Source organism: Mya arenaria, chromosome 5 (genome assembly GCF_026914265.1).
Source record: "Mya arenaria isolate MELC-2E11 chromosome 5, ASM2691426v1".
NCBI classification, from domain to species: Eukaryota; Metazoa; Mollusca; class Bivalvia; order Myida; family Myidae; genus Mya; species Mya arenaria.
The window spans coordinates 18,450,537-18,468,219 of NC_069126.1; the positions used below are offsets into that span (position 1 = coordinate 18,450,537).

Consider the following 17,683-nt stretch of genomic DNA (forward strand, 5'->3'; position numbering starts at 1 on the left):
TTTGCTTACTTACAATATTAAACCGACCACATCAAATACACAAAATCGGATGAATGTAAAACAACATTATTATCATCCAGTTTATGACACCCCACAAAGTAGCGACACATGTTCTTAGGTGACAGTTTGGTATAATTGGAAGTTTGTTAAATTGGGTAAACCTTTTCGGGTCAAATTCACGGGAAACTTGCCAGCCAACCTTTAACTTTGAAAAGGCTGACTGGGGTGACTTTAAAATATTGTGTCTGGGACTTTCTCTCTCTGACTTTGATCTGGAAGGGCTGGAACATTTTAATCGCAAGTTGACAGTTAAAATCCTATCCATAGCTGAGAGTTGTATTCCCTCCTCTTCCGGTAAGCAGCCCAAACGTCAAACGGTCCCATGGTGGACGGACGAATGATCCAATGCTGTACAAAGTAGAAAAAAAAGGCATTAAATAACTTAAAAAGAAACCCCTCACCCGACAATTTAATTTTATATAGGTCTTTGGAAACAAAAGTTAAGAGGGTGATTTTAAGGGTCAACACTCAAAACTGGAAAGATTTCTGTGAATCAGCTAGGTTAAATAGGTCAAATAGTAGGGAATTTTGGAACAGGGTTCACAGAATAAAAGGTCATTCTACCTGAAACATTAGTCTTCCAAAAACGGTTAAAGAATGAACATAAAGATAAAGCCGGGGAACAACTCAACACCTCTAAATTTACCTTTCTCACTAAGTGAGCTAAGATCAGTCATTGGTAGCAGGAGGAAGTCCGCCACCGGGGCTGATAGAATAACCTATTTGATGTTTGGGCACATGCCGGATGCAACCCTTCAGATCTGGTTGCATCTGAATAACATGGTCTTTCAGGGTGGGGTGGTTCCTTCCGAGTGGAAAACGGCCCATGTTGTGCCTCTTCCAAAGCCTGGAAAAGACAAAAGCGACCCTAAGTCATACAGGCACATAAGTCTAACCTCACATGGGGGCAAACTTCTTGAAATCATGGTAAAAACAGACTTGAGCACGTGCTTGAATCCAATGGAATTCTTAACCGCTTTCAATCCTGGTTTCGGAAAGGACGGAGCACATTGGATCAGCTTGGTCGTCTACAACACGATGTAACATATGCCAAAATAGAAGTCGCTATGTCCTAGCTATTTTTTTTTTGATCTACAGGCTGAGTTTGATTTAACGTGGCATTTTGGAGTAAAACAAAAGCTGCGGAAATATGGCATAACTGGTAACTGTTTTCACTATCTCAGAGCTTTTCTAGAAGGCAAAAAGATTATGATCAGAGTTGGGGAAGCGATAGCAGATCCCGCAAAACTATCACGAGGAACGCCCCAGGGGTCTGTGATATTCCCCATTCATTCTTTACCTTTTCAAAAAACAGATGGGTCTAAAAACCCAGAATCTGGCATAGTTGCATGTGCCTTTTATATTCCATCCAAAAATATTAAAAGACTCAACAACTATCTCTCTATATTTTCGGCTGTTAAATATGCAATGGACTAGGTTATCAGTAACAAGCCCATACATACTGCTATCCTCTCAGACTCGCTATCATCATTGCAGTCTATACAAAATAGAAGTAGCAGCTCCAGACCTTATTTGATAAAAGACATTTTGGAACAGAATAATAAGTGTCTGGAGAACAACTTAAAGGTTACCATGGTATGGGTCTCAGCCCATGTCGGCTTGAAGGGGAAAGAAGTGGTTGATGGGCTGGCCAAGGATGGTCTCAGGCGTGTGGAGGTGAATGGTCCAGCTCCTCTTGCACACACAGAGGTCTATTCATTAACCCGCCGGTGTAACGTTGTAAACTGACCCCCATAGAATAATGACCCCCCGGTCATTATTTTATATAGAATAGTGACTCCCCGGTCAAAATATTATGACCGGGGGGTCATAATATTATGACTCCCCCACACGTAAAAAAATGACCCTCACAAAGAATTGTGCCCCCCTATAGAATAACGACCCCCTAACCCAAACCTTAACCCATCCAAGGTACACTTACAACATTATAGGCATCGGAGGAGAATATGGCAATGACACCCGTCCGTGCGTGCGTCCGTGCTGCGTACGAGCAATATTTTTTTGTGACCGCAACTCTTCATTCATTATTGGACGGAATTGATTCAAACTTATAGGGATTACTACTACCAATGCCTAGTTGTGCAGAAAGAAAAAAATGATTTGCTCCACCTGTTCGGGAGTTATGGCCCTTAAATTCGAACAACATCTTATTGTCATGGGCGTCACAGGTCATAAAACATGGGACTTCCCCACAACCGATACGCATATTTTATGGCTTATATTGATATAATTGTTTACGTTTACTACTTAAAAACGCCTGAGAAGTGACACAAATACCCTAAATCCAAAAAGGATGTCTCTTCAACAATATACTGAAATTTGAATAATTTTTTAACGACGAGGAGCGTCACAGGTAATAAAACCACTATGCTACCCCACACCCGTTTCGCCTATTTTTGGAGGTATATATTGTGAGTGATATATAGGTGACATAAAGAAGGTTAAGGGTATTTGACATCACTTTCAGGGGTGGCATAAAACAATGTGCTTTTCCACGTATGAATTGCCTTTTTTACAATCTTGCACTCCAGAAAATGAACTATTTTACCTTCAATAGCATTTTTTCGTAATGAGCCCGCGAACCAATGCTACAACGAAATTAGTGCAGCATGTAGGATGCAATAACAAAATGATGTTTCTTCTAAAATTTCGGACAAAATCACCGTTACTATAAGTTCCAGAATGCTTACACTACATTGTACAGAAGGTAAATTAATAATTATATACATGTATGCGTAACATAATGCGATGTCACAAAGTTACGAGGCTCTTAAAGGTACTACCTCAACGAATCTTGGAAAAATCTTGGAAAATAAAACTTACGCCTGTTGAAATACTTGAAGCATGATACCTTTATAGGTAACAAAATGATTTAGATCTATACCATGTTCTAACCAAAGAGTCATGCACCTTTAAAGCAAGGGTTTCGTGATCTATGTTCTAAGTTTGTTCTACCGTGTACCTTGAAAGTTGCAGGGGTTTCAAGTTGCAAAAGGATTCCTTTATGTATCCCCATTCCATTAGGTCATCTGTTTCTATTGGCAAAGGTTTGATACGGCGACACAATATCCCTTTGGCGAGACTTATACGCTTTAATAAGCAAGCGCGCTATCATTGCGCCACCGAGGCTCACGGTCAAGATCTTGAGGAAGCTAACCAGCTAGCTTGCGGAACGTCGGTGGTTCTACCCAGTTAAAAATTGCCCGGAGAGGCACCTGGGGTCTACCTCCACCATGTAAAGCTGGTATGTCCACACCACAATGTCATCGTAGAGACACAATATCCCTTTGGTGCCTTCCTCCACCATGTAAAGCTGGTTATGTCCACACCACAATGTCATCGTAGAGACACAATATCCCTTTGGTGCCTTCCTCCACCATGTAAAGCTGGTATGTCCACACCACAATGTCATCGTAGAGACACAATATCCCTTTGGTGCCTTTCTCCACCATGTAAAGCTAGTATGTCCACACCACAATGTCATCGTAGAGACACAATATCCCTTTGGTGCCTTCCTCCACCATGTAAAGCTGGTATGTCCACACCACAATGTCATCGTAGAGACACAATATCCCTTTGGTGCCTTCCTCCACCATGTAAAGCTGGTTATGTCCACACCACAATGTCATCGTAGAGACACAATATCCCTTTGGTGCCTTCCTCCACCATGTACAGCTGGTATGTCTACACCACGTAAAGAGGTGGGAGGGTCATAAAACTGGGATATAACAACAACAACAACAACAACATCGGCCTCAACCGATATATAGCTGGTTTTTTTTAAGATGCGTTATGCTACCGGAATTCGATCAATAGAGTGTATTAAGGTGGCTTGCCTGTCTTCTTTGACGTCAGTCGACGTAATAATGGTCGAAAAGTAAAGATATCGTATTGCCCTGATATTTGGTATTCATATACAAGGACACCTCTCCTTCATTTTGTACGATCCAGATCTTTTATATTCCTTTTTTGTTTAGCAAAGGGCTGTTTCGTACTAACAATTAATGAAAAATTGAAGTATCTGGAGTAAAAATGGCTTCTTTTTTTCGCTATATTATTTTCATAAACAACATTCGGATGCTCTTGACAAAGGAAACAAATGATATAAGTCTGTTGTCAATCGGAAATTTCATAAAATGTCACTAAGAGGACGGGAGGCGGACTTCGGATCCACAGGTCCTGGGTTCAAACCCCGCCCATAACAAGTTTTTTCCATCAAAATCTCTTCAAACCATAAACACGTGCTTGTCGAGGGACGGTGTCCACATTCATCCCTAACTTTAAATAAAATTTGGTGTAAGCTAAGATTCTACCCATAATATCTATGTTCTCAATAACTCAATTTTAAGACTTAGTACATTTATTTTAAGTGAATAGATAAGAAAGAATAAGTTAGAAATAGGAAAATAATAAGAATTGTTTATAAATAAAATCTTTCACCAAACAATGGACGCTAACGAGCGAAAGAGTATCGAGAATTGATTTCTTAATGGGCGTATTGCAATTGCAATGATTATCACAATTGATTGGTTGATATTTTAAATCAAGAATATTAATGAGGTAAACAACAATTACACAAAACATTGTAGACAACTGAACAACTGAACTTCGTATTGAATTTCGTTCACTATTTTTATGCATGCTATTAATTTTCGTTCATTGTAATTCTGATTGTTGTTCATTTCTGCAGTGCATACTTGTATAAAATGAAACGAATAAGACAAATTAAAAGCCTGAAACAACATTTGTTTTCTTTCAGGGGCGTACCTAGGTCAAAATCTAGGATACGCACAGTCTAGGGGGGTCCGGGGGCATGCCCCCCCTGAAAATTTTGAAATGCAACATCGCATTTGGTGCTATCTAGGGGCGTTTTGGCACGTATAAAAGCATACAAATAGATGAATATTTATCTTAAGTAACATTGTTAGTCCCGATATTTTTTTATTATTTTTTCCAAAAATCAATACTTGTATTTGATTTAAATAAACAAAAAGATCTGGGGTGATGGGTGGGGTCTCTATTTAACATCCAATCCGCTGAATAATTGAGATATTGCGTTGACCAGAAAGGCTTGCGCACCTGGGAGCAGGATTTTTCAACCCCTTCTCAAAACGAAGACTTTTCAACCCCTATTTTAAAGACTTTCAATCCCTACCTGTTTGGACTTTTCAACCCTTAAATCAAAGACTTTTCAACTCCTAGTTGAAATATTTTGATAGCCATATTGAAGGCTTTTCAACCCCTATATCAAAGACTTTTCAACCCCTATTATTTTTGTCAGCCATTTGTTGTCTTTTCATTGTTATTGCAAGAAACTTAACCAATTGTTATTGAAATACAATTCGAGATTTGTTTGGCTTATTTGTTACACTTTTCTCCAAAGTATTGGATGAAATTTACAAAGGCTTTGCCTTGATTTACTAAGCACTTGATGGTTAGTTTTTTTTTCAAAATAATATTCCGAACATTAACAATGGTACGGTAAAGTAAGATTTTGGTGCCTGGTTACTCCGAACATGCAATTGTTGTATTATTCTGAAGGATATTACATATCTCAGCGAATTCACATATATTATGTACAATGTTATTACCATAATTGTGTTCTTTAAATAACAAATTTGAATAATTGCAAAAGAAAATGAATGCAAAGAATAACTACAACTAATAACTAATAAAAGAACATTCTACTTTTTGTGCCTGTAGAATGCCAATAAAAACCTGAACTTGAACATTTATAAAACTTTCATTGCTTTTAAAAAAGGTCAACAGTGGAAAGTATTTTTGTAGTACCATATTGCTATTTCAGTACAGTTTGATTTTAATTCTTGATAATGTATTATCTAAAAATTCAGAGTTTGCGGGTATAAATAAATAAAATATATTTTTTGTTTGATTTTAAATCCTGAAAATTATACACAAAATTTTTCAAGCTGGCCATAGTTTGGAATGATGGCCATGATATTAGAACCTTAGTTAACTGCCACTTTCAAGTTACTATAACCTCAATTAAAGGTGTTATAAAGCCCCTTAATCCCTTAGGAATTTATGACAATGTCACACATGTTGCCCATTAATGAATGTGCGACCTTCATTCCATTCTTTAATTGCATATATGAAGAGAAAATACAATGCTTATAGCATTTTTTTACATATATACCACTTTATAATAGAATGTCCTTATTTTTTTAAACTGAGAAATAAAAAACGTTAATAAAATCTTATGTTACATTTATGTAATTTGAAAGCATTTGGAACTCAATCTATAATACATTTATAACATCTTTGAACTCAATGTATACTTTTGTATTTCTTAAACATTGTCTGCTAAATCATGATATTTTGAAATATTATGAAGAATTTTATTTAAAGTTCAACTCATTTTATTGTCTTTTTTATTGATGACAAAATGCTTTAAAAAAAGTGTTTAAAAAAACTAAAAGAAAAACAAACAAACGCTGTTTCAATTAATTGATAGAGCAGTACAATGCACATAATATATTGTGTGAGGATTTCCTCAGGGAGATAAGGAAGATTTATGGTTAAATGACTAAATAGCTAAATGGACAGTCGAGCATTTTTTTTACTTATTTAAATGTAAATATTTAATGAATTATTGTATTATCATGTGTTTTAAGTATGTATTACATATTTTTTGTTTGTTATATTTTTAGTCTTAATATATTCTTGATTTTTAAAAGAAATTTCATAATAAATAGTTTACTGTTGTAGTTATTTTCTTAAAAAGGTGAGAAATTAAGGGGTTGAAAAGTCTTCGTTTATTAGGGGTTGAAAAGTTTTTGTTTAAGGTGGGGTTGAAAAGGCTTAGCACTTTTAGGGGTTGAAATGACAAAGGGGGTGAAAAGTCTTTGATTTCACAAATGACAAAGGGGTTGAAAAGTCTTGGGGTTGAAAAGTCTGACAGCCGCGCACCTCACCGGTATATTTAATCACATGCGGAGTCTGAAACTGTCTCCATGCTATGCTTAACAGCATCTAGATAAGTTAATAAAATATTGTAACTTAACACAAATAGATCTATACTTAATTATTTTGCTTTTAAAATGTATGGGAAAATATCTGTTCTTTCACGGCACTAAAATGATGATAACAATCAGAATATCATCCAACTTGTATTCATGCACACCTGACGATTTGTAAACATGATAATTAAACGCACCTGTTAATGTGCTTTGCTGTGGCGTTTACATGAAATTTATCACTCAGGTATACAACTATCGTAATCGGATCAGTTATTTCTTACTCTTCTCACGGTGGAGAACCCACGTGACTTATTCGTTAAAGTGCACGGCAACAAATGTCAACAAGTCTCGATTCAGGTAAGGTTTTTAAAGATAACTTTCTTAATATTTGGAGAATTTTTGTGAAATAAAGACCATAAACCCCGCATTTAAGAGCTAGATCCACGGTAATAAAGAACTTTCTGTTCAGTCATTTTTAAAAGTCCCGCCTTGTAAACATCATTCGGATCATTTACCAGGAGGTCAACAGGATCCACACCGATTTGGCAGGTTATGGGAAAATAACGCGTGTATATCTTAAGTTGAGATCTACATCGTGATCACCTTTTTTGCGGAATTTAGGTATTACACTATAAAAACCAACAAACGATAAAATTCTGACGTAATTATTTCTTATACCCCCCCAGCCTTTACTTTTTATTGCATTTTTGGAACTTTTATTTTTTCGCTTTTTTCTGACGAAGTGTACGCATTGGCGTACTGGCGTATGCCTGGGTACGCGCCTGTCTTTTAATATCATTTTTTGTTAAAATACGTAATGAAAGTTTACTTTAAAGGTGAAAATGACCAATAATACGACCAACGCACAATATACGTCATGTATACACAATCTTGTCTTTGCGAACACATATTCAATTTTTCCGAGTAACCGAGTACCCGAGTACTCGATCGAACGATCGTCCGAGTACTCGAGTATTAATTTTACTACTCGTTGCCATCCCTAAAATAAATACAAATAGTTTATAGTAACCTTAAAACGACGTAGGTATATCTAAGTCATATATACTGCTGTTGTGTCAGCTGTAGACGCAGCAGCAGCAGCAGCAGCAGCAGCAGCAGTAACAACAACAACAAATATAAGCAATAGAAACACGACAGTGACTTGAATTGACATAGAGTATGTTAGTAATAGGTTAGGTGGGGGTCAATATTTTATAGATAAAATCGGGGGGTCATTATTTTATAAGGGGTGTCAGTATTTTATAGAAAGGGGTCATTATTCTATATAAAATAATGACCGGGGGGCCATTATTCTATGGGGGTCAGTTTACAACGTTACACCGGCACGTCATAAATGAATGGCGGTGGGCGAGGACACCTCTAACATATGTTAATACATTTGATAGGGCCTCTGTGAGTCTCCAGCCTCCAAATAAATACGCTGAATCTTTTAGAATTGACAAATGCATAACAAGGCTGAGACTTGGCACGTCACTTCTACCGGGAAGTGATGGGAAATACATACTCAAAAGAGATCCCAGCTGTGCTCGGTGTGGAGCGACCTGTGACACCTCCAACATTATGTTACACTGTGACACTTACAGGGGCCAGAGGGCAGAACTTAGGGCTGCCCTAAGGATTTCTGGTTTAGATTTTAATATTTACAATATACTGAACCCCAGCAAGGCCGCCCAAAAATCTCTCTTCAGGTCACTTGCCAAATTCCTGGTTGACTGCCAGATAACCGACAAGATTTAGACTTCATATACAATTGTTGTATGATGAAGTGTGTTGTATATTATAATATACAATATGTTATATAAAAAAAATTCTTTTTCTTTTTTTTCTTTCCCCCTTTTCATCATAGAGGTCGGTTGTCTGGAAGCTGTCGGCACTTTTAAATAATTACTCCATTATTGGGGTTAGAATATTTTAGTAAGTCAGGAACAGTTTATTTTATGTGTCGTTCATTTATGAACGTCATATCTAATTTAAGCTATCATTTATAAATTTTTAATTATCATTTATTTAATTATTAGTTTTACCCATTTAACCGGCAGCTTTATCCTAATCAGGAGGTCAGGTGTCGGGAAGGTTCCGTTCAGTACACCAAGATTCCTAGCAAAATTAACATAAAATTATATATTGGAAATATAAAAACTAAAGGAGTAATATAAATCCCTTTTTTCCGCATTTCTTTGGGAATAAATTTTTACTTATTTATAATTACCAGATTTATAGCACTAATAATTGTATAAATGAAGAATAATATCAAAACCTTGATCAAAAACAGGTAAATTTAAAGTTGAAACATTAGCCTTACAATTTTGTTTATAATAATCCTTATAGTAACCACCGTGGGAAACATTCCAACGGTCACATGACTCCCTTTGATCAAGTTTGTGTGTAATCTCGTTTGTGAGAAATACCTTTCGGTCAGTTGTATATATCGTACTCTCACAATAGTGCACACTTCTTAAAATACTACTACTACTAGTAGTGCGTATTTCATTGCACAATCAAAGTGAATCTAACGGCGAACTGACCTTTCAATAGTTCGTCTGTTTATCCTTCCTCCATTGACTGGATTTGCCACGTGACACTTCCTCCTCTTCAATCTAATAATTAGTATATTCTTTGTTTATGCCAACATCAAGTAACCATCCGAAAACGGTTTTAGTGTTAATTTTAAGTTCACCCTGGAGGATCAACCAATTTCTATTTTATTTCTCTTATTAATAAATACTTGGTAAGCCTAACTAATATTGTAACACCATAGGATGGAGTGTTATGCTGGGACTGGTTACATTCTCCATCCTAGTTTGCCTGGTTACACAGCGACATTATCTTTATTGTCTATAAAATATTAATTTGTTCTAACAAAACAACAACAAATAAATATACTTTTTTTTTTTTGAATGTCGCTGTTGTATAGCACACACACACGCACGCACGCACACACACACACACACACACACACACACACACACACACACACACACACACACACTTAACGAAATATTATAATAAAATGCAGGCAGCTATGAGTATATAAAATGTTTTTATAGTCCATAACAACCACGCTACGATCAAAGAAGCAGAAAAAAATGTTTTTAAAATCTGTAGAATTATTGTACAACGTAGCGTGCTCGCCGAATGGGTAAATAAGCCCCCCCCCCCCCCCAGAATTTTACACTTTGAAATCCCTAAAGATGATAGATTTTCTGTAGTAGTGATCAATGTATACATTGTTCTATTTGTAGAAATTGAGTACAATGTTAAATGTTCTTAATTGTCTGAGCAAGACCTTAAGTCTTGTTGTGCCAGGTACCTGTTATATTATACAGCCTGAGATGCATGTGTACGTAATAGTGACCAAGTGTTTTTAACCGTGAAATATCAGTTAATTTAACATTACGAACAATATTTATTACATTTTACCCAGTAATATAGAGTGTCTACTCATTCCTTTTGTAATTGCAATGATATAGAAGATGAATTATGTATGTGTAATAATATTAGAAGGAAATAAATTAAGAAATTTGCATCATGTATTTCATGTAAATTATAGATCTACATGTATATTATCGGTATTGATAGTATGGTTGTCTGTGAACCGTATATGTGGATTTGCGTCTGTAAAGGAATTAAATATTAACCTCTCAAAGACTAAAATAATTGTCTTTTGTTCCAAATTCGAAATCTGAAGAAATTTAACTTTAGCATGGCTAACCAAGCACTAGAGATAGTTAAGGAATACAAATACCTAGGTGTATATTTCTCGTCCAGGGGTAGCTTTTTATACTGCCGTTAATATTTAATAAGCCAGGCTAAAAAGCAATGTATGCTCTATATCTTAGAAATAATAACCTAGACTTGCCTTTGGACATACAACTGAAGCTTTTTGATTGTACCATTGTCCCGATTCTAACGTTGGAGCAACTTCTCTGTATTTTTTGCGGCGGATTACATATACTAGAAAGAGTACTCCACGTTACATGCTCTACTCGGAACTTGGAACTCCTTAACATCATAGTAAAAACCAGAATAATAAGTTACTGGAGTAAACTCGTTGCATCCCATGACTCGAAAATAGGTTTCTTGATATATATAGACATTTTATATTGTAATAATTCAGTCTGGATCAGTAACATCAAGACAATACTTGATTCAACGGGTTATTCATACGTTTGGCTTAATCAAACAAGAGAACATGTAAAACATGTCAGTAAACTTGTGAAATAAAACCTTGAAGACCAATTTCAGCAAACTTGTTTTGAACAATTTAATATTTCGTCTAAGGGTAAAATGTATTCTCTGTTTAAGTCCGATATTACATTTGAGGAGTATCTTAATATCTTACCCAAATCTCTACGTTTCTTGCATTCTTGCATTTCCGCACTAGCAATCATAAATTCCCTATCTAAGTCGGTAGATGGAGACAGAATGCTGTACCACATGTCAATAGAAAGTGTACGTTTTGTAACCTAAACGATATCGCTGACGAACTGCACTATTTACTTACATGTCCAAAAATCCTAGCAGAAAAAAAACCACTTAAATAGTCGTTTTATTCAAGACCTAATGCCTGGAATTTTAGTGAAGTTTTAAATTGTAAGAACCCGGATACCTTAAGGAAAACAGCAAGATTTTTATTAAAGTCTTGGTTAATAATTTGTTATCTCATTACTGTTTTGATTATATTGTGTGCTAATTCAAATAAATGAATTTGTTTTGTCAAAACATAATACTATTTAAACTAGCGACATTCCCCTTACTAATTATATTTGTTTTGTATAATGATAAACTCCAAACATGTTGTGAAGCCGCCATTATATACCTTTGTTAACATATATATATATATATATATATATATATATTCAACGGGTTATTCATACGTTTGGCTTAACCAAACAAGCCATATATATATATTGCGTTTTCACATGCTTTTACTTAAATGTAAACTGGGAGTTGAGTTTAATTGAGTTGAGGATGTTTCGTACCATAAAGGATTTTGTTTTAAATTTGTTACTTTATTATTAACAAAACTACATGGAATTAAAATTTACATCTTGTTTGTATTAGAATTGATTGCTATTCGTTTTGACATTGAACTATTTATAACGTATTATTTATCTGCGGCTTCGTCTACTAAATAATTCCAAATTTTATTATTTTACTTAATAGCATTTAACAGTCATATTTTCAATATCGATACCAAATCGGTACAAGAAATAAACATGGAACGATTGTGTACTTACACACTCCAACATGCCATGTCCGGAAAGTCGCTAAGTTGAACAAACCAGGGCAAGCCTGGGCGTGTGCTGCTTGATACTTACAGTGTAGCGATACAACTTGATGGCAAGCATCGATACTAGTTCATGTGACATACTCACACATCTCAATCTAGTTATTATGACAAAATAAAAGTCTGTAAAAACTGTTGGAGATGGCAACTGCCTGTATAGAGCTGCTTCTTTAGCATTGACTGGGTCCGAAAACAATCACGGGTTACTTCGTCTGATCGCTGCTATTGAAATTATTTAAAATGAAGTACACTATAATGTCAAAGGCGCCAAAGAGCAAATTCCTCAATGATGTTCGAATTGTAACAAGCGCATACACTGAGTTAGTCAGACAGTCCGTTACACTGGCTGCTTATGCAGAGATGGCCCATATATACGCTTTGAGCGCCGCACATTAAGTCCTATTACCCGCCAATTATTGACAGCGAATACCTGGAAGCCTTCACAAGCCTGGTTCCTCGGGACGCGCTGTTAAGAACTCATCATCAAAATTTTCCATCATGTGGACGATGATGTCTGTTGATATTAGCAACTTTGTGCCAAACAATTTTGTACCGTTAGTGGACAATAGCCAATTACAGAGTTTTAATTTGTATTTGTAGATATTTTATGTTCTGTACATGACGCAGGCAACACCGGCTGTCTGTTGCGCCTGATGATTATGTGGCAAATGCGCAGGAATCTGATCCATCATTATTGCATGACCACAACAATCTTCTGCCTGTGTACGAATCAACTAGTGTAACAATAGTAGGGATCTTATTAAGTGGGGGTGGACTGATTGCTTTACCACAGGGGGTGAATAAAAATGTTTTTGTATTGGACAACTCAAACACCTCATCTAAAAGGGATAAAAACAGAGGGGCTATTTTGGTGGTGATTGTGGGATTAGGGATTCACAACTGGGACGATTTGGCACGTATATACGTAATGAATAACACCGACTTCTAAGAGACCGTAAACAATAAACGATGGGCTTCGAGTTGACATAGCACGTATAATACAGCCTGTAGTCTACATCCGCACTCACACGTCATGTTGTTTCAAGAATTGTTTGAACCTTGTACAATAACCGTGATGAATATTTTCGGTGTCTTGACACGTTGTGTGTGTTGTGAACCCATGGTCAAGTGTTTCGCAAAGGAAGTGACAATTTGTACACTCTTCATACGCACGAATAACCTATATATGTGCTAAAGAAATTGTACTTTTTCATATTTATTCTGGACTTTCCAACATGATACAGAATTTGTGGGTACTTCTGGTGACTTTCTTGCATTCAGTTGAAGGTTTCCTAAAATGTAAGTAGATGTTGACTATTCACATATAAATGTTACAGAGCAACTAAAATATTTATCGGTGTACGTATATTACACCGGTTCGCTGGATCAAGAACATATCTTACGAAGACTAGTTTAAGCATATGGAGTACGAGGTGATAACTATTTTATCTTGTCTGAGGAGAGTCCTGCTTAAAAGAGCTACTAAGTGAGTACATGAAAAAGGGGGTATGATTAATTATGAAATATTATAACATACGGCTATGAAGTGAGGGGAATTTATAATGTTAAGTTTAAGTAATATTTGGTGAAATTAAAACAGTGAAACGAACTGCTTCCCAATGCTTAAACAAAGAATACGTGATCAGTATGTTCAACAATGGTTTGATAGTGTTAATTCACAGAGTAAATTTTAAATCTAAGATTAAAATGGATTAATATTTGACAAAAATATATCGACACCATTGATAAATAATATTTTCGAATATCTTTGTCAATATTTAGTTTGAAGTTATTTAGAAATACTAACTGAACGAAATAACATCGATGGAAGAGAACAGAAAATATAATACTTCAATACGGTTGAGTACTCCTTTTGCCATGGCAACTAAATTTAAGCTGAATCGATCACTAACTAAATGTTTACCCATCATGTCTAGTAACAGTCGGAATATCAGGAATCTTTCATAAATTGTATTTTATGCTATGACAACGTAGTGATAGTCTTGCTATCGTGGCTTCCTGATTTGATCCAATGTTTTGCTATATTTATTTGATATTTATATATTTAGTATAGCAAAAATCCAAAACTCTATAAACAGAAATTTCAAAGACTCTTGGACATCAGAATTCCATTTCATAAAATATGATGCAAAAACAAAATATATGTACTGTGATCTCTGTATGGCGTCTAAAGTGAACAACACATTTACGACTGGTTGTCCAATTCTTAAGAAGGAAAACATTACAAAGCATATCAAGACCAAAGGTATGTTGCATGAAAATGTTTTTATGTTGTCTATTGAAATTTCTTTATCATAAAAGCTACATGGGGGAGTGGATTTAGTAAAGAATAACACAATACTATTATATAATGAAGTTATTTATATTTTTTATTAAAATTCAGATCAACAGAAAGCTGCAGAGGCTGTGGAGCTTCGACAATAGATGACAACAGCCAAGGAGACGTCCTTCAGCAAGAGTGAAGCCGCAATACGTTGTGCCATGGCCAACGTATTGTTCCCAGCGACTGCTTGATGCATCAGGTAAAACAAAGAAAGACAAAACATTAATACATTTAAAACACATTGCTTTCCATAAATAATAAATATATATAGATTCGAAAAGTAACACTACAAACATTTAATTTCATGTTAATGTTTTTTTCTGTGAAAGGTTGTGTCTAAGCTATCCAGCCTCCGTGTAGACAGCCACACGACGTATGAACATTCATCATCCATAGATGCGTTCCAGGATGCCCTATTCAGCGTCATCGAGGAAGAACTACTCGGCAATATTTGCGACAGTGTTAAGTTTAGTTTAATGTTAGCTGAGAGCACAGACATATCCATCCACCAGAACTTGATAGTGTATATTAGGGTAATAGAGTGTAATCATGTTGGTATTGTAGAGCCACATACTTACTTTCTAGGGATGGATTCATTGTATAGGGCCAATGCAGAGTCGATATTCAGTAAGTTGACGTGCATGCTTGAGCAAAAAGGCATTGATATTGTAAAGTTTTGTGGGGTTAGTACAGATGGGGCATCTGTGATGGTAGGAAGTAAGTCAGGTGTAGTTACCAGGGTAAATAAAGAGGTTCCAGGTGTGTTGCAAACACATTGTTTAGCGCATAGGTTAGCTCTTAGCTGTTGTTCGGGTGCAGATTGCATCCCATACTTAGTTAAGGTCCAGGAAATACTCAACAGCATCTACAAGTACTTCCATAACTCTCCAAAGAACACTGCCATGCTGGAAGCCATCCAGACTATAACCCAAGGGCAGTCAGGGAAGTTTAAATGGTGTTTCACACTAGGTGGCTTATTTTTCATGGTTCTGTTGAGGCCTGTATCATGAACTTCAGTAGTGTAGTGGCCGTTTTCTTGAAGAGAAGTCAGGTAAGTCCCTTAGTCTTTATAAACCGATTACTACCTACAAGTTCCTGTACGTGCTCCACTACATGGCGGATGTTCTTCAGCCATTGGCTATCTTTTCCAAGTCTTTACAGACAAACGACATATATTTTGCAGAGTTAATCCTCTGCTGGCCACTGCTGTACAGACAATTGAGAAAGTGTCTGAAGGTAAGTGCGGTCCACGATTAGTACAATTTCTGAAGCAGGTCCCAGAAGAGCCCAAGACTGGTGATAATGGCCTTGAAACTTTTGAGATGCCAACAAGCAACGTCGAGAAGCAGTAAGTATTTGTGAGTCCTTTTCTGCTGGTGTAGTTAGAAGCATGCATGACCGGTTTGCAGACAACGACGATGCTGCAATTCTCACAGCGATGAGCAACATCTTCAATCCTGTTGTACAAAAGACAGACAAGGCAAATGATGTAGTTGTAGCTTCTGAGTATCTTTGCAGTCTAGGTTATGATAATTGTAGAGAGGATCTGGAATTGTTCATGAGCTCCATGCATTCTCTTGTAGATAGTGGTAGCAAAGTTGTAAAGCATACTAAAGATGCAGCAAATCTGGTCATGAAGAAGAAGGACATGTATCCAGCAGCAGCAGAGTTAGCACTGTAGATTGTTAGAGGGGTTTCAGCAAACGGAATCTAGTTAAGACATGTTTGAGGAATAAGTTGTCCGTTGGTAGGTTAGATAAGTTGATGAGGATTTCACTAGACACTAGAAAGGTAGCTGACTTCCCATTTGATAAGGCTTTCAAGAAATGGGCTGACGTAAAGAGTAGACGGATTTTGGATTTGGATAGTAGTTTGGTAGTAGCCTAGGTTTGATTATGAATATTTGTTTGAGCTTCCATTCTTTTCTAGTCTCAGGTATTAGACATAATTCAACATATTGACATTTGTGTCTATTTGTGGCAATAGTTTGATTACTTTATTTGTATTTATTTACCTTATCATATGTTGTCAATAAAAAAGATGTTATTGAATGACAATGTGCTAAAATGCATGTGCTTCTTATACTATAGATGTATGTTATTGCATGACAATGTGCTAAATAATTGTGCTTATTAAATGTGTTATCATATGTAATAAAATGTAAGAGATATTCCAACTTCTTGTCTGTCTTATATCAACATATACAGGTATGTTTAAATGCAATCTAAGGCTCTTAAAATGCTTAAAACCCAGGAGCTTCACCCCCACATGGGCCCCGCCCTTGACCCGTTAGGGGGTCTAGCACGGCCCCGTTAACCCCCGGCGGAAAAGTGGCGACAACTTTTCAGAACCCAGGAGGAACCCTGATACGTATGATATACGTATGTTGAATTGTTCTTTTGTGTGGCCATCTGAGTACATATGATAAGGTTTTTGTTTGGCGATATCTTTTTGCCGATTTTGAGAATACACTGAAACGGGAACTGTTTTCATTATTGGACCCAGATTCGAATTATTAAATATTAAACTTGTAATGTTAAGAATTTAAACCAATACTACCTTCTGGGTAACTTCTTATCTAAAGATAATCCATGTATATAATGCGTACGAGAAGTAATTGCAAAATAAATGAAATAAAAATATTATTCAATAGTTTCCGGAATTAAGTAACCACTCAGTAGGTATTTTAGCAAGACCCTAATTCGATGTTTTTCGTTTGCTTGATTGTTGAATCTAGAATCGAAATGCTTAAGGAATGAAATGAGGGATTAATGTCATTATCGGGGTTTGAACGCAATTAGGCTAAGTGTGTGTGGAGTCCGAATTACACCAACTATACCCAATAGTTTATTATTTCATTAAAGAATTGTTAAAAAGTTCATTTCATTAAAGAAAAGCTTTCAGTTGTCCTTTCTTAACCATTCTGTTAATTGACCGACCCGACTGTAACCGGAAACATTTTATCAA

The 17,683-nt window shown here is 36.1% G+C and overlaps 1 pseudogene; it reads left to right on the plus strand.

Moving 5' to 3' along the window:
- Window positions 1-14,553: 14,553 nt before the first annotated feature.
- On the plus strand, window positions 14,554-15,973 carry LOC128235495 (E3 SUMO-protein ligase KIAA1586-like; annotated as a pseudogene).
- Window positions 15,974-17,683: the final 1,710 nt, after the last annotated feature.